Genomic DNA, 25689 nt, shown 5'->3' with positions numbered 1-25689 from the left:
TATTCCTGGCACTGACCTTTGCCATTACTTCTTCCCACTATAGCTAGAGCATGGATTGAATTTTACATAGACTGCAGGGATCCCGCCACCGGGGCTAAGAGAGCTGGCAGGGGGGAAGCTCCGCTTTGGCGAAACCTGGGACGCAGGGCTGCATTTTGTGGGTGTCAGTAAATTAACTGCGACTGCTGGGGATGCTGTCCCTGTTAAGGATGGCCACCCAACCTTAGGAGCTGCTGGCCCAATCAGAGGCCTGGCAGCTCTGCAGTGCCACTGCTAAAGCTGGCCATTGCTGTGGCTGCACCTGCAGCATGAGGGCACATCAAAGGCAAAGCAGCCTCAAAGATGGGGTCTAGGGGTGCTGGAGCCAGGCAGCCAAGCAGGACAGGGGGTGTGTTGGAGGTGGGGGGGGGGGGGGTGCATGGTGAACGTCATTGAGAGCAGGTGGTGCTGTTGCTGTGGGGGTGGTCATTGCTGCGAGGTGGCCTCTTTGTGGGCCAAATAATGCCAAAAGAGGACGTCTCTACCCCCACCCCCCACAGGGTCCACTAGGAAACTGCAGGATTTAATAGCAACAGGCCCCATGATAGCCAGTTAAATGCTAACAGGGATGGGAGGAGGCCTTTAATTAACCACTTAAGTGACTCAACTGGGCCCTGGAAAGACGGGCTCTCTGCTACCATTCCCAGCACTGGCAAAATGGCATGGAAATAAGATGATGGGGAATGCCACCTGATGCTTCTCTGGCCGCTTTGCCAACCTTCCCCCAAAAGGCTGGTAAACCAGCCCACAATTTGGGAGGGCCTCCTGTCCCCTGAAAATGCAGGTTATTGCCCCTCTGTTCCAACCCTTCCACAAAAGGGTTGGACAATCACCTTAAACCTGCACCCCCTGGTTATTGACCCTTCAACTATCTGAAACATTTTCTCTTTATTTACTTTACCTAAGCCCTTCATGATTTTGAACATTTCTATCAAATCTCCTCTTAACCTCCCCTGTTCTAAGGAGAACAACCCAACCTTCTCCAATCTATTTATGTAACTGTAATCGCTCATGCCTGAAACCATTCTAGTGAATCTCTCCTTTACCCTCTTCAAAGCCTTCATGTCCTTCCCATAATGTGTTGTCCAGAACTGGACACAATATATCAGGTGGGCCTGGACTAGTGTTTTTTTTGTGTAGGTTTGACATAACTTCATGGGTTTTGTACTCTATGCCTCTATTTATAAAACCTAGTCCATATGTTTTAATAACAAGTTTGTTAACCTTCCTTCTAAAGCAAAATACTGTGGCTGTTGGAGATCTGAAATTCAAACAAAAAGTAGTGAAAATACTCAACAGGTCCAGCAACTTCTATGGAGAGAGAAATATGGCTAAATTTTACATGGAGACAGTGGCCCTTTGCACCAGCTAAAAAGTCAGGATGAGCCTGCACCCTGGAAGCTACGACTGGATTTTACAGTCATCAGGCTTTTAGTTGTCTGATGTGGTGGTTTCTGCACTCATGAGAGAGGATGTACCATCTCAAAGAGCTGCCAGCCAATCACAGGGCTGGCAGCTCTTCAGTCCCAGTGGCACCACTGGGGGAGTTGGTCACCGCTGGAACTGCAGTCAGTTTCCAGAGCAGGAGTGTTGCAGCCTGGAGTTCACGGTTAAGTGGGGCAACCTTGTCAGAGCAATGTCAGCACAAGGCCCCTAAGTGACCATTAATTAGCCACTTACGGGCCTAGGTTGGCCCAAATTGGCTGCCTGACACCTACCCTGCCACTGGGAAAATACCAGTGAAGGAATATAGATAACATGCCCCTACCAATGCATCTGATTATTTGCCCCCTCACCCTGCCTGGCAGCTCCCCGCCCCCCACTTCCTGCGGTGAAGGGGTAGATGTGGTTCCTTAAAACTCCAGCCATAGAGTTAATATTTCTGGTCAATAGCCTTTTTTACAGAACTGGAAAAAGTAAGAGATGTAATATATTTTCAGCAAGTACAGGGGCAGCATTGGGGAAGGGAGGGAAGGAAGGAACAAAAGGGAAGGTCTGTGCTGAGGTGGAGGGCAGGAGAGATAAAATGACAAAAGACCTGTCCCATCTATTACTGCCTGACATGCTGAGCATTTGCAGCATTTTTGTTTGTATTTGGCTTTGTTATTGTGTCTTGCCACTTTCAAAGATTGGTGCACAATCAGCCACATGTCTATCTTTTGCAACCTCTTAAAGTTGTACCATTCAGCATGTATTATCTGGCTTCATTCTTCTAACCAAAATGTATTGTCTTTCACTTTCCTGTGTTGAATTTCATCTGCCATGCATCTGCAATCAACCTGCCTATGTCCTCTTGAAGTTTATTCTTCAGCAGTTTCATAAGAAAGGCAGTTATAGGCGTGAAAACGGTGTAGGTGACAGTGTACAGATAAAATCCAATACACCAAGTACAGGCACAGAAAGGTCTTCCCCCAACACAATTACAAAAAATAACTGTATCCACGTTTGAAGGGAATAGACCAACTAAATGGAATTAGAATAGAAAGTTCCAGAAAGAGCAGGAACAGACGCACAAAAGATTTCAAGCCTCCTTCTGTGCCATAAGCTGATGATTCTATCAGTATATGACACTGTGTGCATACACTGAAGGATTAGCAATTATGGTTTTTATTACTACAAGTTTATTGAGGGACTATTTGCAGTTAATTATTGCTTAATTTGCTGCTGTTTATGTGATTTATTTCTCTTTCCTGCTGATGAATTTAAATCAGTGACACAGCAGGTGCAGTTGCCTCGATTTATTTCAAATGTTAGCATACTCGATTAGTTTATTGTACTCTTACTCCGTAAATATAAACTTACTCAAAATGGAGCCCTTCTCCTGAAGGGTGTATCATGTTTTTATAATGATGTAAAGGTACCCATCACTCATAAGGGATTAGGTAAATATGTTGTGGCTTCATTTTAGACCAGGCGCTTATACATAGGTAGCAAGCTTGAAGACATCAGCAGCAGATGCGTGTGTGTGCTCTGCTGAGAAGCAAAAGTGAAACTACGATTGGATCTCCTGATGCACTTCCCTTTTAATGATGTCATGCTGCTATCCCTTGAAGCATATTACAACAGGTTGGATGTCATTCTCATCCCTTTCTGCCACTTCCTTCCCTGCATTCTGTGACTGTCAAGTTCATCAGCCTCTCTGTCCCCTTCATTTCCATTTAGAACCTGCTGATTTACTGATGCTGTTTTAGCTTGATTCAGGCATTAGTGAATGGACAGTTGTGAATTTATCATTGGTGTTAACACATCACTGTCTCATAAGGAGAGAAAGTCACCGAGGTGCCAAAACCCACATTAACTTTTGTAATAGTAATCCAAAGGCCCAGGCTAATGCTCTGGGGTCATGGGTTCAAATCTCATTATGGCAGCTGGTGGAATTTAAATTCAATTAATAAATCTGGAATATAAAGCTAGTCTTGGTAATAATGACCATGATAACTATCATTAACTATTGGAAAAATCCACCTGGTTCACTAATGCCCTTTAGGGAAGGAAATCTACCATTCTTACCTGATCTGGTCAACACATGATTTTAGACCCATAGCATTGTTGTTGATGCTTAACTGGCCTCTGAAATGGCCTAGCAAGCCACTTAGTTCAAGGGTAATTACAGATGGGCAAAAAATGCTGATCTTGCCAATGATGCCCACATCCCGTGAAAGAATAGAGAAACAAATGTGCACATGTCGAACTTTCACCAGGCTGGTTGAGCTTACAGTTGACCTCTTCTGAAGATCTTATCCGGTTGTTGGATTTGGTTCAGTGGGTGCCGGCAACTGACACAAACCCCAGCAGCTCACCCAAGTGGCCATTCTTCATGCCTGGGCCTTGGAAATGACAGGCCATTCATCCATGGGGGCATCAACTTTGATCCAAATGCTGTTGTGAATCAGTCCATACGCAGCAAGCATTTTCACAGCAGGAGTTGGTTGATAGTACCCCAGAAACAGGAATCTGTGGAGACTTTTATTCTCCCCTTTTTAATTCAGGTCTTTGAATCCAATTATGGGTCAGCTAGAATTTACTAACACCCTTTCAGCCCTTCCTAGTTTGATGCCTTTTTGTACTGTAAGTATTAAGCAGGCTGGTGAGCTAATAAACCTTTGATTAGCTGCAGAGCACCTTTAGCTGCCTGGCATCTATAGGTTAAGCAAAGTATTACAAATGGTCACTTGTTTGTAGTTTTATTATTTTTACTTTTTTTTTAGGATGTTATTCCACGGCACCACTTTTCATTGTTAATTGCACTATTCTGCACTGTGCAATTCCAATGAGTTCAGAATCTGAGTCAGAAAAGTTGTTTCACCTGGTTAGAGCTAGCAGAAAATTCTTTATGCATAGAACCGTATGATTCTACTCCTGTAAAGAGATTGAATAGGGCATTCCCTAATCCCAGGTATAGATCACTGGAAACTATCTCCTGCTAATTTCAAAATGAATGGGACCAGCTTAACATTATGGGCTAAATATTCCTCTTCCTCACTGCACATTGTTGGGTAGATTTGAGGTGCTAAAAGTAAAATGGGGATAGTACCATTTACTGCTGTAACAATGCCCCAAGAAGATTGCACTACAGTTATTCTCAGCTAACTGCAGAATAAACCAACCCAAAGCAGCAGATGGATGCAGTCCAGGTTTCCTCCTCACTCTCCCTAAATTATCATGCTTCAGTCAACCTCTGGGAATTTTGTTAGTGGCAGTATAAGCAGCACAGTGATAAAGCCAAGGTTCAAACTAAATCAAAGAGTCCATCCCTGTCAAATACACAAAGCTTTGTAAAACTTTGACCTGTCAATTTTTGCTGTCAGCTCTGGATCTTCCCTGAAAGACTTCACCTGCTATTCAGAGCCAGAGAAAGTGAACTCTGGATTATCCAACTGGGCTATCCAACAAGAATCCTTCTCTTTATGAAAAGGAGGTGTGTAAGGCTTCTTTGGAGTGAGGCATCATAGAAGAGGTGTGTTTAAAACTGCTAGATAATACACGTCACTGGGTTTATCGTTTCACAGTGCTTTGTCACTTTTTTCTCACATCAGTGCCTCATTACTGTGGTGCACATCTTACCGTGGGTGGTCTAGAAATGCTTTCCCTTGAAGACTATTTGAGGTGTCCAGATGATTTCACCAAATTCAGCTGTAAGCTGCAAATCTCATTATTCCCTTTCATAGTCTGTGAGGTGGTTTTTTCATGGGATAGCATAAGCTTTTTAGGAACTACGTGAAGGACAAGTGCAATTATTCTTCTTGTGCTCCATGTTCCATACAAGTACAATCATCCTTGAGTGCTTCAATTTTTTTATGACTTCCAGTGCAATATAATGAACATTTTAAGATAGTGTTATTATTCATCTGATTGATTATGGCCCCCTGATTGTCCAAAGGGGACAAAACCATTTTTTTTCAGCATTAATGCATAATAGCTCTTAATTTTCACCTCCTGGTTGAAAAACCAGTTCAAGTCACTAAGGAATATGCTAACGAGAATTTTTAAATGGGGACAGAAGGGAGCATTCCTAACAATAATTTTTATTAGCAAAATAAAAATGGTTGACTTTAAGGTAGCTGAAAGGGTACAGGGGTTTCTGAGTTGTCAGGGTTTGTCCTACATTCAACTGAACCAATCAAACCAAAAAGCAACAGAGATGCGCAAACCGCACAACTGGATTGGCAAAGGTTTCTATATATTTGTTAATTAGTTGCTGAATCAGGGGCTTGGCAGCATTATCATGTGCTGTATACTCATTATGGTGCATTCAAATCACACCTCCTCCTCATCTTTCAGAGGGTGTTGGCAACCATGGACTTCCATTAGATTGGTGTATGATTACGCTTGGCAAAGTACTGCGGTGGTTTCAAATCATACCAGCCCAAACAAATTAAGTAATGCATGAAAGCTTGTATGTTAGCACTCAGTGAACTGAGGGTAAGTCATCAATCACCCATATTTAGCACAAGGGGAGAGGCAGTGTTAGTTATCAATTGGGTAATTGGAGCCCTGAGCCTTTCCATTTTTTTTTTGTTTTTTTTTCGGAATATCAGGGTTGTCCTACCTGGTGTCCTGAGCATTCTTAACATTCAACTGACATCGTTAAAACAGATTATTTGCTGATTATTACATTGCTGTTGTGGGACCCTGCTGTGCACTTCTGTAATTCCTACACTACAACATTAACTACATTTCAAAATTATTTTAGGATTTTCCTGAGTTTGTGAAAGGTAAAATACAATGCAAGTTTTCTTCTTTCTTTCTCACTGTCTTTTTTTCTATTTCGACTTAACATTAGGCATTATTTCTTTCTTCCAATCACATTCTCTCTCTTAGATGGGGTGGTGCCAGGTGACTGAAGGATGCAAATATTACACCCTCATTCAGAAAAGGGGAGAAGAATAATTATGGACTCAAGTATTCATTGTTAATGATGAGGTTTGTCATAGGGAAAATAATCCAAGAGAAAATTAACAGCTGCTTGGATGTGCATGGACTAATAAAGGAGAGCTAGCATGGATTCTTTAGGGGTAATAATGTTTGACTAACATGATTGAGATTTTTAGTGAGGTAACAGAGAGGGCAGATGAGGGCATTATAGTTGATTTCCTTTTGTGGACTTTTAAAAGGAGTTTGAATAAGTACAACATAATAGACTAGCTAGCAAAATGAAAGTCAATGTGTTAAAAGGGGCAGTAGCATTATAGATACATAATTGGTTAAGGGATAGAAAACAGTGAGTTGTGGAGAATGGCTATTTTTTGGACTGTAGTGAGGCATACTGAGATGTTCCCCAGCATTTAGTACCATTCTTGTATATATGGACTTTCAAAAGGCATTCAACAAAGTGCCACATAGCAGACTTATCAAGAAGATTGAAGCCCATGGAATTCAGAGGAGAGTGGCTGTATGGATATAAAACTGATTCCATAATAAGAAGGGTGATGGTGTATGGATATATTTCAGACTGGGGAGGTGGTTTGCAGTGGTTTTCCCCAGGGGTGAATTTTGGGTCCATTATTTACTGCAATTTTTATAATTGACCTAAACTCTAGAATACGGAGCAACATTCTAAAGCTTGCAGATGATAAGAAACTTACCAAAGTGATAAAGGTAGTTATAGGCATCAGGGTGAAGTTGACAGAATGGCAAAATGGGCAGAGGCATGGTAGTCGGAGTTCATGAAGTGATGCACTTTAGGAAAACTAATGTGAAAAGAGTATACTATAACTGGCATGATTTTGCAAGTGTAGATAAGCTAGGAGACCTTAGTATCCATATAGAAAAATCCTTAAATGTGACAGGGCAGATTGATGAAGTGGGTAAAAATATGTATGGGTCATTTGGGTTTGCAACTAGAGGCATAGAATATAAAAGCAAAGAGATGATGTAGAACCTTATCAATCACTGGTTAGGCTGCAGCTGAAGTATTGTGGACAATCCTGGGCATTACACTTGAGGAAAGATGTAAAGATAGAAAGGGTACAGGGGGGTTTACCAGGATGTTATCCTGGAAGAGAGATTTGAAAAGTTAGTACTGTTTTCTTTAGAACAGAAAAAGTTAAGGTGACCTAATTGAGGTTTTCAAAATGAGAAGGGTAAATAAGGAAAAAATATTCCCTCTGGCATGTGTGGTTCAATAACTAGAGGTCATGGATTTAAAATCAAAAATAGAATTACCTGGAAAAACTCAGCAGGTCTGACAGCATCGGCGAAGAAGCAAAGAGTTGACGTTTCGAGTCCTCATGACCCTTCCACAGAACTGAGCGAATATAAGGAGAGGGGTGAAATATAAGCTGGTTTAAGGTGGGGGGTGGGGGGAGGAGAGAAGTTGGGGGGGGGTGGTGTGGTTGTAGGGACAAGCAAGCAGTGATAGGAGCAGATAATCAAAAGATGTCACAGACAAAAGAACACAGAGGTGTTGAAGGTAGTGATATTACCTAAACGAATGTGCTCATTAAGAATGGATGGTAGGGCACTCAAGGTACAGCTCTAGAGGGGGTGTGGTGGAAAGATTAGCGGGGCATAAAAGATTTAAAAATAATGGAAATAGGTGGGAAAAGAAAAATCTATATAAATTATTGGAAAAAACAAAAGGAAGGGGGAAGAAACAGAAAGTGGGTGGGGATGGAGGAGGGAGTTCAACATCTAAAATTGTTGAATTCAATATTCAGTCCGGAAGGCTGTAAAGTGCCTAGCTGGAAGATGGATTTAAAATCATTGGGAATAGATCAAGAGAGGAGATTAAAACATGTTCTTTCATTCAGAGAGTTTGGATCTGGAACTCTGTAACTGATGAGGTAGTGGAAGCTGATTCCATAGATATTTTTTAAAAGGGAGTTGGGCATGTGCTCAGTTATGAAGACCTTGCAGGGGATGAGGGACAAACCATGACTGCTCTTTCAAAGGGCTACTGAGGCACAATGGGCCAATGGCCTCATTGTCTTGTAAGTTTCCATGACCCTAAATGCTATAATTCTGTTACTGCTGCTGTTGTTGATATGAATTAAAGACTTCGACTTGGGGAAACAGTTGCACAATTTCAAGCTTGGAAGTGTAGTAGCCAGGGAGGAAGATAGCAATAGACTTCAAGGGTGGAATTTTGTGTCCTTCCCCCAAAGTGTGTTTGGTGGCAGGGGAAACAATTAATCAGGTGGCAGGACAGCGGATGGGAACCCTGCCACCTTTGCACCTACACCCAATTAAGTCCATGGCAGGAAGGCCCTGGACAACGTTCCTGTCTGTCAGCTGAGGCCCTTAAGTGGGCAATTAATGCCTACTTAAGGGCCTTATCCCATCCTCACCAGGGTTGCTTGGCTTCCGGTGCAAGGGTGGGCCAGGGGGTCTGGTGGGTATGGCTCCCTCATTCAAAAGCACTGAGTGCCTGGTTAAGGGACCCAGTATCGGGAGTATGGGGGCCTCCTGAGAGCCACCCTCTTGCCCTTGTTGCTGACCCCTCACCTCCCCTGTGAGGACAACACCATGGTACCCTCCTGCCATCACTCACCTGTGGCCTGGGATCCAGTGATGATCGTAGGCCTCGTGTTGGTGTCATATCAGCTGCAGCCTGTCAGCCTGTGGCACTGCTGTTCAATACAGTTGCTCAACTCTGATTAGCTGGCAGCTCTAGGTGGGTGGGATTTCTGCAACATGAGGAAAACCTTTTTTGCACAAGCATTTGGAATTTGGAAGGCAAGGCTTGATCACTAATAGATCAATAGTAGCCTTCAAAAGGGAATTGGATGAAGACCTGAAGGAGAAAAGTTTGCAGGGCTGTAGGGTAAGAGCAGGAGAGCGGGATTAACTCGATTGTTCTCAGAAAGAGCCAGTGCAGATATGGCTGAACTGCTTCCATTCTCTGTTGCACCATTCTATGATTCTGGATTCATCCTATTCATCTATTGTTTCTCTTTGTGTTGAGACTCTGTACGCACCAGCCACTTTGGTATCGCTCTACCCACAACTCTGAAACTAATGAGTTTACTGTTACTGCCAAGTCATTACTATATTGAAAGGTTCACACTGTGATAGTGTTTGCTTCCCTCGTCCACATGCTTTGCCTCTGCAACTCCTCCTTTTCACTTTTATGGAATCCTGTCCGTGACAAAAGCCAACAGCTGTTTCATTTCTTCTCTTAATACTCACCAGAGCTTGAAGAGTTCTGTATAGATAGTGGCATCGAAAGAATACAGCTTTGATTTTTCCTTTAATGTATAATCAGAAGCTTGACCAGGGGGAATGATTCATCCCTGACATGATCCATTGCTTCCCAAATTCTCTTGGCACCCACTTAGAATTTTAATTCGTTGCCAATTTGCATTGAAAAAATATTGAACAAGAATGCATTTAACTCTGTCTGTTATGTGATGTGATATGATGAGGTGATTTGTAATTAGATTTGGTATTATACTAAAGTGGCAATATTTTGAATGTCCAGTAAAGAAACCAACGCCTACACAGAACAGAGTGCATGCATGACTCTGGCATTTGTCTCTGCAACACTTGCTTGGAGCCAAATTTGTCTACAGTAATTCTCTGGGGATGTGAATATGCTAATCTCATGGTTGCTGGTGCTTGGGATTATTTTAGAAGTAAGTAACCAGCGTGGGCCTTTACAATGAAAACCCAGGTTGTTAAAGAGGTTTGATTGTGCTGAACACTTGCCTGCAGGATAACAGTCAATTGTAATCAGCCTGAGCGTTGCACAAAACCTGCAACAAATTAACAGCTCAACTAGCACATCTCAGATTAGGAAAAAAATAATTAACCTCCTGCGTTCTGCAGCGGTATCAAGCTTTAAGCGCTACAGCATTCTTTGACTTATTCAATTAATATATTCATTGATAAAAAGCATAGAGCTTTATACAATACTCAATACTTTCATTTCAATCAAAGTTTTTTTTAAATTTATTCATTCCTGGGATGTGGGTGCCACTGGCTGGGCCAGCATTTATTGCCCATCCCTAATTGCCCAGAGGTGATGTTGAGCCACCTTCTTGAACCTCTGCATGTGGATTAGGTACACCCATAGTGCTATTAAGAAGGGAGTTCCTATTAGAATTACTATAACTAAGGACTGGATGACATGTCTTTAAACTGATTGATTTGATTGGTCATAATGATGGGAAGTGTGGGGAGTGGAAATGTCCCAGTGGTGCAGGAGGAATGTTCTTCTAACTCTTTTAATTGCCCTCTTGAGGGGACACTGGATAGGCCTAGTGTTATCACTTCAATTAAAGCACAAGTACTCCTCTACGACCACTTGGGCTGACTGTGCCCTCAAGTTACTGTGGTTCCCATCAATCACATCGGTCACATAGGTGTGGACACCGCTTGCTCCTTCTCCAGAGCTAACTGGTTACTGATTTCACTGCAGAAGAGAAGCAGGCACCCAATCTGGGCACCCACATGGGCATGTGAATGGCCAGTTTGACCAGGAGGAATGTTCTTCTGGGATTTGTGTTGGAAGCTGTACTAGCAGGGTGGTCAACATCTCTGAATTTAAAGGTGAGGATATGTGATAATGAAGTTTCTAAATTAGAAATACTTGTTACTGTAAGGAATCCATATCTCATAGAACTATATGGTTTTTTAAAAAAAATTGGAAGATCATTGAATTATTTGGACACAGTCTTGAGTTTTTTTTAGTCTGTGAACATGATGTTTTTACCAAGAAACCACGTGATTTCAGCTAAATGACCAAGACACCTGGAGAATTAAGAGATACCTTGCTTACCTGAGTTAAAATATATTTAAAAACTGTTGTTGCAAGGCTGTGGGCTCCTGCTGATTGGCTGAAAAATGCCTGGCCTGAAAGAAGTTCTGTTTGACCATGTGTTTTGAATTTTTGATTCAGTGCGTGTTTTGGGAGTGACCTGTGAAAGATTATTGTTCCACTCTCTCTCTCTCTCTCTCTCCCTCCCTATACTGCCTACAGTCCAGAGTGGATGTTCATCTTCAGCCAGAAAATTCTCATCCGAGAATAAATCGTCCGTATTTGAAAGCCTGCAAAGCTACGAAAATCCTCCGTAAAGGACATCCAGGCAATTACTGTGAGCAGCGCTCTGTTCTCACATGCAGGAACACCAAATCAATGATGGCAAGACATTATGAAACATTATACTTTTTTATAAAGTGTTCCTTTGTGCCAGCCTCTGCGGAGACCCTATTTATCTTGTCCTTTGCTTTGTGTGTTTGAATGTGTGTTGGGATTTTGAAAGGGGTAAATTGTTACACTTCTGTATTACCAATTGTATGTTAACTTTTTTTTCAAAACAAGTTGCAAAACTGGTTATGTTCCTTAATAAATCAATTATTCAGAGTTTATTGAAAGGTTCCCGGTTAAAGTCTTTTTTTATCCTAAAACTGGCAGTAGTGATGGTAAACAATTGGTCATTTTGCTGAGTAAATTAAACACTTACATTAATGGTGCGACCTGTGGAGTGTGGGGTTAGAGAAACTGCGCTCTCCTCCTGTCTGGTCATTAACATTACTGTCATAATTACTTTGTTATTTTTCATCTCAACAGCATCACACAACTTTCACCATTCATTCTCCTTGAAAGAACATAAGCATGTTGCAGACATGTGTTGATATATTTCAGGTCTAGAAGGTTCGTTCTAACAGTATTAGGGAATGGACCCAGCCAGGTGGCTGAAGTTTCAGTAGGGGAGCATTTCGGGAAAAGTGACCATAATTCAGTAAGTTTCAAGGTACTGGTGGATAAGGATAACATGAGTCCTTGGGTTAAGGTGCTTAATTGGGGGAAGGCTAATTATAACAATATTAAGCAGGAACTGAGGAATCTAGACTGGAGGCATATGTTTGAGGGCAAATCAACAACTGACATATAGGGGGCTTTCAAACATCAGTTGACTAGAATTCAGGATTGGCATGTTCCTGTTAGGATGAAGGATAAGCATGGCAAGTTTCAGGAACCTTGGATAATGAAGGATATTGTGAGATTAGTCAAAAAGAAAAGGGAAGCATTCATAAGGGTTAGAAGGCTAGGAACGGATAAAGCCCGTGGAGAATATAAAGAAAGTAGGAAGAAACTTAAGCAAGGAGTCAGGAGGGCTAAAAGGGGCCATGAAAAGTCACTGGCAACCAGGATTAAGGAAAATCCCAAGGCCTTTTATACATATGTCAAAAGCAAGAGGGTAACCAGGGAAAGGGTAGGCTCACTCAGGGACAGTGGTGGGAATCTGTATGTGGAGCCAGAAGAAATGGGAGAGATACTAAATGAATACTTCTCATCTGTATTCACCAAAGAGGAGTTAGCGGTCGATTTGTCTAGGGAAGAGTGTGTAGATAGCCTGGATCATGTTGAGATCAAAAAAGAGGTGTTAGGCGTCTTGAATAATATTAAGGTGGATAAGTCCCCAGGGCCAGAAGGGATCTACCCCAGAGTACTGAGGAAGGCAAGGGAGGAGATTGCTGGGGCCTTGACAGAAATCTTTGTATCCTCACTGGCTACGGGTGAGGTCCCAGAGGAGTGGAGAATGGCCAATGTTATTCCATTGTTTAAGAAGGGTAGCAGGGATAATCCAGGAAATTACAGGCTGGTGAGTCTTACGTCAGTGGTAGGGAAATTATTGGAGAAGATTCTTCATGACAGGGTTTACTACCATTTGGAAGCTAATGGGCGTATTAGTGAGAGGCAGCATAGTTTTGTGAAGGGGAAGTCGTGTCTCACTAACTTGATCGAGTTTTTCAAGGAAGTGACAAAGATGATCGACGATGGAAGGGCAGTGGATGTTATATACATGGATTTCAGTAAGGCCTTTGACAAGGTCCCTCATGGCAATCTGGTACAGAAGGTAAAGTTGCACGGGATCAGAGATGATCTGGCAAGATGGATACAGGATTGGCTTGATCATAGAAGACAGAGGGTAGCAGTGGAAGGGTACTTTTCTGAATGGAGAGCTGTGACTAGTGGAGTTCCTCAGGGATCAGTGCTGGGACCTTTGCTGTTTGTAGTATACATAAGTGATTTGGAGGAAAATGTAACTGGGTTAATTAGTAAGTTTGCAGATGACACTAAGCTTGGAGGAGTTGCAGATAGTGGAGAGGATTGTCAAAGGATACAACGGGATATAGATCGATTGGAGACTTGGGCAGAGAAATGGAGATGGAGTTTAATCCGGACAAATGCGAGGTAATGTATTTTGGAAGGTCTAATACAGGCAGGAATTATACAGTAAATGGCAGAACCCTTAAGTGCATCAACGGGCAGAGGGATCTGGGTATACAGGTCCACAGGTCACTGAAAGTGGCAACACAGGTGGATAAGGTAGTCAGGAAGGCATATGGCATGCTTGCCTTCATTGGCAGGGGTATTGAGTATAAAAGTTGGGAAGTCATGCTGCAGCTGTATAGAACCTTGGTTAGGCCATACTTGGAATATTGCGTGCAATTCTGGTCGCCACATTACCAGAAGGATATGGAGGCATTGGAGAAGGTGCACAGGATGCGGCCTGGTTATTAGCTATGAGGAGAGGTTGGAGCAACTCGGATTGTTCTCATTAAAGCGATGGAGATTGAGGGGGCGACTTGATATAAATTTACAAATTTATGAGTGGCATGGACAGAGTAGATAGTCAGAAGCTTTTTCCCAGGGTGGAAGAGTCAATTACTAGGGGACATAGATTTAAGGTGAGATGAGAAAACTATGGAGGAGATGTGTGGGGCAAGTTTTTTACGCAGAGGGTAGTGAGTGTCTGGAATTCACTGCCAGAGGAGGTGGTGGAAGCAGGTACAATAGTGGTGTTTAAGAGGCAGCTTGACAAATACATGAATAGGATGGGAATAGAGGGATACGGACTCAGAAAATGCAAAATGTTTTAGTTGACAGGCATTATGATCGGTGCAGGATTGGAGGGACGAAGGGCCTGTTCCTGTGCTGTACTTTTCTTTGTTCTTTGATCTACTGTGACAGGTATTTCAAATAATGTTTAGGAAAGGAATGACTGTATCCTCACCCTTCTGAGTTTTCCCAGTCTTTCCATTGTAGAGATGGCTCAGAGCTCCTTCTAAAATTATATTAGAGGATATACAAAACAGAAGTTTGCTTTCCCATCCCATTACTTTCCTTCCTGAGGACTCATGAATCTCATGATGATGTGAGATTTTAACTCACAATGGGTCTGCTGAGAAACAGTCCCTGTCCAACTGTGGCAAAATGAGGTCATGTTGATTTCAATTGCTAAACCTCATTAAGAGGCCACTGGCTGACAGATTGGGCAGGGAGTGAGCTGGAAGCAGTCAGCAAGCTGGGGAAAATTAAGTGATCCCTTGGCCTTCACCAGAACCCAGGTACATTTGTGAATGGAGGTTCTAGGAATATTTTGCAAAAGGGAAGGAAGCGAAGTCAAGGGCTGGGGAGGCCTAAACATACACTGTTGGGCCAAAATAGCGCTCTTGTTCATCCTGATCTGCACAGAGGAAAGTAAAAAGCTATTCATGAATGTTTTCTTCTACTTCTGATCCTCTTCTCCCTCCCAGAAACATGATAGGGTCCCCCTTGTCCTCACTTATCACCCCACCAGCCTCTGCATTCAAAGGATCATCCTCCACCATTTCCGCCAAATCCAACATGATGCCATCACCAAACTCATCTTCCCTTCAACCCCCCTGGCGGCATTCCGTAGGGATCATTCCCTCCGTGACACCCTGGTCCACTCCTCCATCACCCACTACACCTCAACCCCCTCCCATGGCACCTTCCCATGCAACCGCAGAAGATGCAACACCTGCCCCTCACTTCCTCTCTCCTCACCGTCCAAAGGCCCAAACATTCATTTCAAGTGAAGCAGCATTTCACTTGCACTTCCTTCAACTTAGTCTACTGCATTCATTGCTCCCAATGCGGTTTCCTCTACATTGGAGAGACCAAACGCAGACTGGGTGACCGCTTTGCAGAATACCTTCGGTCTGTCCGCAAGCATTACTCAGACCTCCCTGTCGTTTGCCATTTCAACACTCCACCCTGCTCTCATGCCCACATGTCCATCCTTGGCTTGCTGCATTGTTCCAGTGAAGCTCAACGCAAACTGGAGGAATAGCACCTCCTCTTCCGACTCGGCATTTTACAGCCTTCCGGACTAAATATTGAGTTCAACAATTTTAGATCTTGAAATCTCTCCTCCATCCCCACCCGCTTTCCGATTTCCCCCCTCCTTTTTGTTTTTTCCAATAATTTACATAGATTTTTCTTTTCCCACCTATTTCCATTATTTTAAAATGTATTTCCATCCATTGTTTTATCTCTACCTTTTAGCCTTTTTAAATTCCTTCACGCCACCCCACCCCACTAGGGCTATGTGTACCTTGCTTGTCCTGCTTTCTACCCTTAATTAGCACAGTCCTTTAGATAATATCACCATCTTCAACACCTCTTTGTCCTTTTGATTGTGACATATTTTGGTTATCTCCACCTATCACTGGCCCTCTATCTAGCTCTTCTTGTCATACCACCCCCCTTAAACCAGCTTATATTTCACCCCTTTTCTATTTTTTCTTAGTTCTGTTTAAGAGTCATGCGGACTCGAAACATTAACTGTGCTCCTCTCCACAGATGCTGCCAGACCTGCTGAGTTTTTCCAGGTATTTTTATTTTTGTTTTGGATTTCCAGCATCCGCAGTTTTTTGCTTTTATCTTTTCTCTTCTGACAGGCCTTTCACATGGCGTGGATGTCACTATGCAGCTTCACTGCCCATGCAGGTCAGACTTTAACGGACCTGATCTGAATTTTCAAAGAAGCACTCCAACGACTTTGGTCAGGTGACTTAGCTGGCCAGGATATTAGCAACTAAATCATCCAGTGGATTTTAACCGCTTTCCTCCAGTTCCCGGTAGGTGAGTACTATCAATATTCACCTCCCCAGACCTAAAGATGAGCAGAAGATAGAAATGAAAAATGGTGCTATAACATATTCCATTATATTGTCAAAAAGCATAAAATGGCAAACGGCCCTTCATCAATTAAGCCATTTCTTCCATACCTTATGTACAATATAGCAAAGATATTATCACTTGAATACCAGTCAGTAGATAAGTAATTAGCCATGGTCCAAGAGGAACCATAAGCATCTCTCTCTGTTAGAGGGATACAATTGGTTGTATAGATTGAGGGGCGCCACTCCACATCAAACATGGAGCAGGTGAGGAGACAGGTCCCAAATCTACCTCAGCCAGAATGGGAATTGAACCCACACTGTTGTTATTATTCTAAACCACATGCTAGCTATTTAAGCCCCCAGTCAGCAATGTTAAGTTCGTTAAAAACAAAAAACTGTGGATGCTGGAAATCCAAAACAAAAATAGAATTACCTGGAAAAATCTCAGCAGGTCTGGCAGCATCGGCGGAGAAGAAAAGTGTTGACGTTTCGAGTCCTGTTGAAGGGTCATGAGGACTTGAAACGTCAACTCTTTTCTTCTCCATCGATGCTGCCAGACCTGCTGAGATTTTCGAGGATTAAGTTCGATGTTAATCCCACAGTCAACAAAACCTTTACATTACTGACAATTTGTTTTATGTGTTGATCAAATGGAGTACATTTCTTTAGATGCTCTGTTCTACACAGAAGTTTACTGGCTTAGGAAAAAGTTTGAAGTGAGTGTTCGACCCACATGGAAAGTGATTAAATTTCTGGATGTATAGAACAGCGTTCAAACACTAGCAACTTCTGCATTTGCTGCAGAGTTGGCTTTTCTTGTTGATGTTGAAAATCACTTCAACAAACTATATCTCAGGTTTTCAAAGAGAAAACGAGTTTGAAGTTAGTTTGTTTTGACTCAGCTTTTGAAGTGATTTGGAAACCAAGAAACAACTGATGAATACAAAAGATATCTGGCATCTTCGTAACTTGAAAGAATTTGCAGAGCCAGTCCAACTGGAAACATGCATCAGATGTAGATGAAGTTAGTAATTGATGGGGTTCATTTAATGCTTGCCAAATTCATAGAGCAACCCCAAAATCCCACAAGCCCCCAGCTCTGCTTTCTTCCCCTTCAACAGCAAACGTGGATACCATGGATCATTCTTTGTTACTTGCATTTCAAAGCAGCTCTTTATACAAGGATTAGGTGCAGTGTTACACTTTGCTGTGTGTGTGCTGCAGCATATCAGTAGCACTCTCAACTCTGAGTAACATGGTTGTAGGTTTGAGTTCCACTCTGGAATTTTGAGCAAAAAATTCACACTGACATCTCAGTGCAGTACTGAGGGGATGTCTTTTGGATAAGACTGAGGCCCCAAATGACTTTTCAAGTGGACATAAGAGATCCAATGCCATTAATTCAAAGAAGAGCAGGGGAGTCTTGACCAATATTTATCCCTTATCCACGCCACTGAAACACATTATCTGTTTCTTATTGCATTGCTCTTTGTGGGAGCTTCCTTTGTGCAAATTGGCTACTGTCTTTCCTGCATTGTAACAGTGATCACACATCAAGAGAATTGAATTGGCTGTAAAGCACTTGGGATCTTCTAAGATTGTAGAAGGGAAATGTAAGTCTTTCTTTATCTCCTGTCTTTCCTGTAACATTATCAACGGCCTGAAATTTTGTGTGCATTGAACAATTTTGTAGTTCAGGGACATATAAGCATCTGGGCCAAAATTTTGAGTTCCAAGGTCGGGTGCGTGCCTGACCCAAACGCACGTAAAATTGTGCAAAAAGGTGTTGGGTGTGTGTCCCGACGTCATTGCGCACACATGCAATATTGATGTGGGCAGGTTCATGCAGGAGTCGGAGCAGCATCCGCTGACAATTAAAGGGTCAATTAAGACGATTAAAAAGCCAACTGACCACGATTTTACATTGCCCATGTAATTTATAGCTCATCACAGGGGAAAAATGGGTGGGCAGAATTCACATTTTAATAATTTCCTCATCCATGGGCGGGATAAAAGGCCCCTGGAACAGCAGCACTTCTCCGTTATTGCCAGTCCTTTGCTGTGTGAGTACAGAGTTGTCCCAGAGTTTCTTAGCATCATGGTTGATCGTCAAGCCTGCCTTTCAGCATCTCAGGTCCTCATTTTCCCTGGAAGGTTCCTCTGAGCATTGCAGCACAGCTCTCCCTCATCTTCAAGACACTGCTCCTCTGTATGCCATCTAATGGGGATAGGGTATTCCGCCGGTGGAACCCCCTCTGAAGAGGAAGAGAGGGGCAGGAGAGAGAGGAGGCCAGGTCGGTGTGGGCAGCATCCCAGGGACAGACCTTTCAGAGGAGAGGCACAGGCTCACTTGGTGCAGAGCAGCTGGGAGGCCTAGGCAGGAGGGCACAACGAAAATGCCACTATCCAGTGCCTCGAGTGTTCAGGCAGCACTCCAACTACCTCCAGATGTCCGAGGTCCAGTGCTGCAGGAGACTCCACCTCTCCAGGGACATAGCGACAGCAGTATGTCACATGATAGGCCCAGAAATCACCTCCAACTGCATGGGCAGATGCCGCATGTTGGTGACGTTGAAGGTCACAGTGGCCCTCAACTTCTATGCCTCCAGTTCTTTTCAGGGGAGATCTGTGCGGCACTTCTCAATCAGTTGCACACAGTTGTGTCAAGCTCATGATTGATCCTATCTTTAGACATGTTCACACTTTCATCCACTTATGGACAGTTGAGGTGAGCCAGGTGGCGAGAGCACGAAGCTTTGTTGCAATGGCCGGGTTCCCTGCGTCCAGGATGTAATAGTTTGTACTCACGTGATCATCAAAGCACCAGCAGGTGAGCCAGGAGCTTTTGTAAACAGAATGGGGCTCCACTCAATGAATGTTCAGATTGCCTGTGACAACAGGACACAGATTCTCCAAGTTTGTGTCCATTACCTTGGGAGCTCACACAACGCTTATATCTTGTGGCACTCACAGGTACCAAGGCTGTTCATGGCTCTTATGCAAGTGGGTGGATGGCTCCTGGGTGACAAGGGCTTTCCCTTGAAGAGGTGGTTGATGATCCCACTCCATCACCCAAGAACTGAGGCCAAGGAGAGATACAACAGGAGTCATGCCTCCACAAGGGTGGTGGTGGTGGGGACCATCGGGCTGCTGAAGATGCACTTCAGATGCCTGGACTGGTCAGGGGGAGATTGCAGTATTCTCCAGAGCTTGTCTCCCTCATAGTTATCACATGCTGCACCCTGCACAACCTGGCTCTGGCAAGGGGGGACTCACTGGAGGCTGAAGAAAGTGAGACAGCTCCACAGGCAATGGAGGATAATTCAAGTGATGTCTCAGAGGAACAGCCTGGGGATGTGCAAGGTGGGGACCTCGAGGCAGAGGACAGGAACATTCATGGAGGCAGGGACACCATGGATGCTTTGATGCAGCAGACCTTCTGCTAGGCATCCAAGGCATTGATGCCTCTTCAAGCCAATGGAACTGTCTCCTTTACTAACAATCAATAAATGAGAACCTAACTCATTACGCCAGCACTACACAATGCCACACTTTTACAAGCCTGTGCTGCAACTGGCACCTATTCATATCATCCAGCCAACTCAGCCCATTTAAGTCAAATAAATATTTATGGTACTTACCATGAACAAACTAAGTGTCCATCCCTAACACAAGAATCAAAATAATTAACGCAAAAAACATCACTCATGACACGCCCCTGCTGTGCTCAAGGTGCCTTCAACTTACATCTGCGGGTGCTGTGTCTTGGTGCCCCCTCCTTCACTGACAGTGGCGTTGAAGGCAGCCTGCTGACTCTGCTGTGCTGGTGGCCCTGATGACCTTGACGGTCGTCCTCTGGCGACCGGAGCCTGAGTAGGCTCTGCCTGGGATGGTATATCCAGCCCCACAACTGGGCATTCCACAGTCGTCACAGCATCATCAGATGCAGCAGCCACTGGCAGAGGGGCAGAGGAGCTGGTGCCCTCATCCAGAACGCCCTGAGAGAAGCCCATCGAGACGACAGGCAGCTCGTTTGCCAGCGTGAGGTGCTTTTACACCTCCCTGCTCATCATTGATGGACGGGGGCCTAACAGGGAGACTAGGTGCCTCATTCATCTCTCACTGAGGTCATTGTGAGTGCTTGCAGATCCAAGTACAACTTTAGGAACCCCTGAGTCTGCTCCTGAAGCTTCCTCTCCATGAGAGTCGCCACTCTCTCAATGGGGAAGGCTGAGCACTTGGTGTTAAGGGCCAATGCAGAACTCAGGCTCTTCCTCCGTGACTGAAACCATGGTGCAGACCCTTAGGGGTCTCTGCCATATCCCCCCATGGATCCCCCTGGACATCCAGCATCTATCGCCTGATGGACAACTCCAGAGGCTCGTCATCTGCCTCAGACGCAGCATGGTCCTAGTCTCCAGCTGCTCTCCCACTGTCCACTCTCTGGGACCTATCTGCCTCTGCCAGCTCCTCATGCGAGCGTGATGTGCCCTTATCACTGTGCATTACCCACGGAGCCGAATAACTAATGTCCACCGATGTGTCAGTATCTGCACTGGTGCCTGGTTCAGATAGACAATATGACGCTAGTGCAGGTGTGCTGTTTTCCTCGGACCTCAATGGGTGGCTCCTGCGGATGGTGCATCTGCGGGAAAAGGCAAAACATCAATCAGCATAGTCCCTATGAATACTAGGAGGGCTGAGGAGACAGTGGAGACCTGCTGCATGTTGCCGCCTGCATTGGAGTTTCAATTGGCTCTCTGACTATGACAGTTCAGTTTCTGATGAGAGTAGCCTATGTTTCCAGTAACCACCACACATGCACCTGTCACCTGCACTCTTACCTTCATCCGAGACTCCTGCCTCATCAAGACTGGAGGAATGAGCTGGCTGGTGGCATTCAAGATCCAGTGCATCACTCTCATGCTCAGTGAGGAAGCACAGATTTGACACTGCTTCACCTGTTCTGTGGCGCTCTGCGGTGTTATGACTTCTTTTCTCCTGACAGGGAAAAATAGTCTCATTATTGCTTCATCTCCCTGATGGTCCTTTCCTGGTTCCCACCCACCTGCCCACCCGGTATTAGGCGGGCTGTGTCACTGTGGCACATCTCACCCTACAATGCACTGTGGCTTGTCAAGCTGACATCTCAGCCTTGGCAAGGCAGTACTAGTTGACATACACATTCTTAGACCCCTGAATGTTCCGAGCAACAGGCACCAGACTAAAGTTCTACACACAGGTCCATGCCATTTCTACACTTACCCTTGCTGACCGCAGCAGATCATTGAATCTTTTGTGACACTGAATCCATGTGCAGCGCACCACATCATGCCCACTGACCTGGGTGGCAACCTCTATCCAGGCTTTCTTGGCCACGTGGGATGGCCTTTTTTTGCCATACTTGGGCATTAAGATATGCCACCTGGCAGTAACCTCCTAGACCAGCACTCCCAGGCACTCATCTGAGAAACGGGGGGGGGCAGAGTGCCCATCCAACTTGCCCTCCCACCTTCCATGACCACCCATGACTGCACACCAGGTCACTTCTTGAACAGCTCCCAGACAGCTCCCTCAGCCTCCTGGTAGCCTTCAAAGAGCTGCCTCTTCCGTTTTTGAACACTCCGCTGGGTCCCCATTAGACCCAGTGCCCGACATGTTCCTGCCCCTAGGCATGGAACAAGCAGCAGGCGGTTGTGTTTCAGGTTGGGCGGGCCTTAATTGGGCACCCAGTGTAAGCTTGCATTCACAGCGACATCACGCCAACTTAGGGTGCACCCTGAGGGTAAAATTCAGGCCCTGGAGATATTTTCTCATTTATGAAACAGACTCAATCTTTTTCTTTTCATTCACCGGATGTGGGCATCACTGGTTAGGCCAGCATTTATTGCCCATCCTTTATTTCCCTTGTTCTGAGGGCATTTAAGACTCAACCACTTTATTGCAGATCTGGAGTCTTATGTAGGCCTGACCGGGTGAGGAGAAAGCAGATTTCTTTCCCTAAAGGACATTAATGAACCAGATGGGTTTTTATGACAATCAACAATGGCCATCATCATTAGACTGTTGATTTCTAAAGCATCTCACTAAATATCTGCTTTGATTTAACGCAATGATTCTTATTCCTAATTCCTTATTCCTGGTTCTTGGAAATGAGGTGGGCCAAGTAGATCAGGTGTCAGTGGGGGAAAATATAGGAAGCAATGATCATTGTATTGTACACTTTAGATAGAAAAGGACGATAGGCAATACAGAGTAAGAATAATTAACTGGACGAGAGCTGACTTTGATAGGGCAAGAACGGAGTTGGGCCAGATAGGCTGGAACAAAAGATTGGCAGGAAAAACTGCAGTTGAACAATGGACTACCTTCAAAAAAGAATTGGTTCGGGCACAGTCAAGGCATATTCCATTGAAAGGGAAAGGTAGGGCAAACAAATCAAGAGCTCCCTGGATGAAAAAGGAAATAAAAATTAAGATAAAAAAGAGAAAGCATGCTTATGACAGGTGTCGGTTGAAAATGCAATTGAAAACCAAGAGGGATACAAAAGGTTCAGAGGGGAGGTGAAAAAGCATATGAAAGAAGCGAAGAGGGATTATGAGAAAAGACTGGCAGCCAACACAAAGGGGGATCCCAAAGTCGTCTACAGGCATATAAATAGTAAAGTGTGGTAAAAGGAGGAGTAGGGCTGATTAGAAGGGAATTGACACATAGACGAAGGGGCCATGGCTGAATACTTTGCATCCAGTTTTAGCAAGGTGGTAGATGCTACACAGGCCATGTGACAGACAAAGCCACTCTGTCACTAGAAGGGTTCAAAATTGATAAGGGGGAAGTGTTGAATAGATTGTTGGTACTTAAAGTTGACAAGGCACCAGGACCAGAAGAGATGCATCCAAGGATATTGAAGGAAGTAAGAGTAGAAATTGCAGCAATTACAGACAGTCACTTTAGTGGTGGGTAGGATTCTAGCAAAAATCATTCGGGGTAGAATTAGTAGTCATGTGGAAAAATATGGGTCAGTGAGGGTAATGCTGTCAATGTGGTGTACATGGACTTTCAAAAGGCATTTGATACAGTGCCACACAACAGACTTGTGAGAAAATATTGCTCATGGAATAAAAGGAACAGTAGCAACATGGATACAAAATTGGCTGAAAAATAGGAAGCAGAATGGAAGATCAATAGGTATTTTTCAGGCTGGAGGAAGGTTTGTAGTAGAGTTCCCCAGGGGTCGGTATTGGGACTCTTGCTTTTCCTGATATATATTAATGATCTAGATCTTGGTGTGCAGGGCACAATTTCAAAGTTTACAGATGATACGAAGTTTAGGAATGTTGTAAATTGCAAAGAGGACAGTGTAGAGCTCCAAAGGACATAGACAAGTTAGTGGAGTGGGCAGATAGGTGGCAGATGAAGTTCAATGTGGAGAAGTGTGACGTGATACACTTTGGTAGGAAGAACATGGATAGACAATATAAAATAAGGGGTGAAATTTTGAAGAAGGTGCAGGAGCAGAAAGACCTGGGTGCATATGTGCATAAATCCTTGAAGGTGGCAGGGCAGGTGCAGAGAACATTAATAAAGCATATAGTATCCTGGGCTTTATTAATAGGGGCATAGAGTACAAGAGCAAGAAGGTTATGCTGAATTTATGTAAGACACTCATTAGACCTCGCTGGAGAATTGTGTACAGTTCTGGGTGCCACGTTACAGGAAGGATGTGAACACATTGGAGAGAGTCCAGAAGAGGTTTACAAGAACGGTTCCAGGGATGAGAAACTTCAGTTCCGAAAATAGATTGGAGAGGTTGGGACTGTTCTCCTTGGAGAGAAGAAGGCTAAACGAAGATTTGATAGGGATGTTCAAAATCATGAGGCAGCTGGACAGAGTAGGTAGGGAGAAGCTGTTCCCACTTCTGAAAGGATCAAGAACGAGAGGGCACAGATTTAAATTGACTTGCAAGAGAAGAAAATGTGACATGAGAAAAAACGTTTTCACACCACGAGAGGTTCAGGTTTGGAATGCGCTGCCAGGAAGTGTGGTGAAGGCAGGTTCAATCAACGCATTCAAGAGGGCATTAGATGATTATTTGAGTAGAAACAATGCACAGGGGAAAGGGGAAAGGCAGGGCAATGGCACCAGGTCATAATGCTCATTTGGAGAGCCGGTGCAAAGATGATGGGCTGAATGGCCTCCTTCTGTGCTGCTAAAATTCTGTAATTGAAAATGAAAAGATTATTTTTAAGAATTGGAACAGAAGCACTTACAACATTAAAGAACACAGCTGATACCATAAAATAAATAGAACAAAACCTTTGCCACTTAGAACACAAATCAAGTCTTAGGATTTGTGCATTATACTTGTTTGTGTCCATTTTATATCATTTAGTGTAGTGATCGCAGTTTTTAAAATCAAAGCTGCTTACAAACTTCCAGTTCAGTTACTTGACAAAAAGTGTCTCTTGTCAAGATAGTGAGTTCTTGTTCTGTAAGCTGCTAGTCAGTCATGGTCAGGATTTGATTGAAGCAGGTTAATGGCTTAGATTATGTGACTGGTGAAATGCTACTTTATGGTTTTTTTCTTCAGGTGGCACACAGGGTTATTCAGTAGACTGCAAATACCATTTGCTTCTGGCAACAGGGTTAGACTCCATTCAACCTTGACTGAGGAAAGCTGAGTAAAAATTAAGTAAAATATGCTCCAAGTATTTGCTGTTTGTTATGATATGGCAGGTGGTATTTGCCAAGCTGACTAAACCCACAAGGGAAACTTGGCCATGCTATCACAATGGATTTGCAATTTGTATTTATTATGAGAAGGTTTTTGCATTGAATTCAGGAGTAATGAGTCCACTAACACCTTTAGAGATTTTAAAAATTAAACTAAAACATTTACTAGCAAAAGAAGAATTAAAACCCATATACAAGATTACAGTTACACTGTTACTTAATATTGTAACAAATCCCAAAATTCCTTATTAACCTGACTCAAAACAACACACCCAGGCAACAGTCCAAAATCAATTTTAAATGCAGAGGCAACCCAGCAAAGTTACCACAGCACCCACTGGACAGTGGAATTCCAAAGGCTTTTTAATACAACTTTGGTTACTGGAACAGCAGACTTCTGCAAAGTGGATAGAGGCTTTTTCCCAAGTCTGTTTCACAAGATGTATCATTTAGATCTTTCACAGCCATCTCTGATATAACCTCCATCATTCTTCAAATATATTCCTCCCTCTTTAATCTGTAAATCCAATCTTT

Source organism: Carcharodon carcharias, chromosome 14 (assembly GCF_017639515.1).
Source record: "Carcharodon carcharias isolate sCarCar2 chromosome 14, sCarCar2.pri, whole genome shotgun sequence".
Taxonomy (NCBI): domain Eukaryota; kingdom Metazoa; phylum Chordata; class Chondrichthyes; order Lamniformes; family Lamnidae; genus Carcharodon; species Carcharodon carcharias.
The sequence above is the reverse complement of the archived record's forward strand: the minus strand, read 5'-3'. Positions refer to the sequence as shown.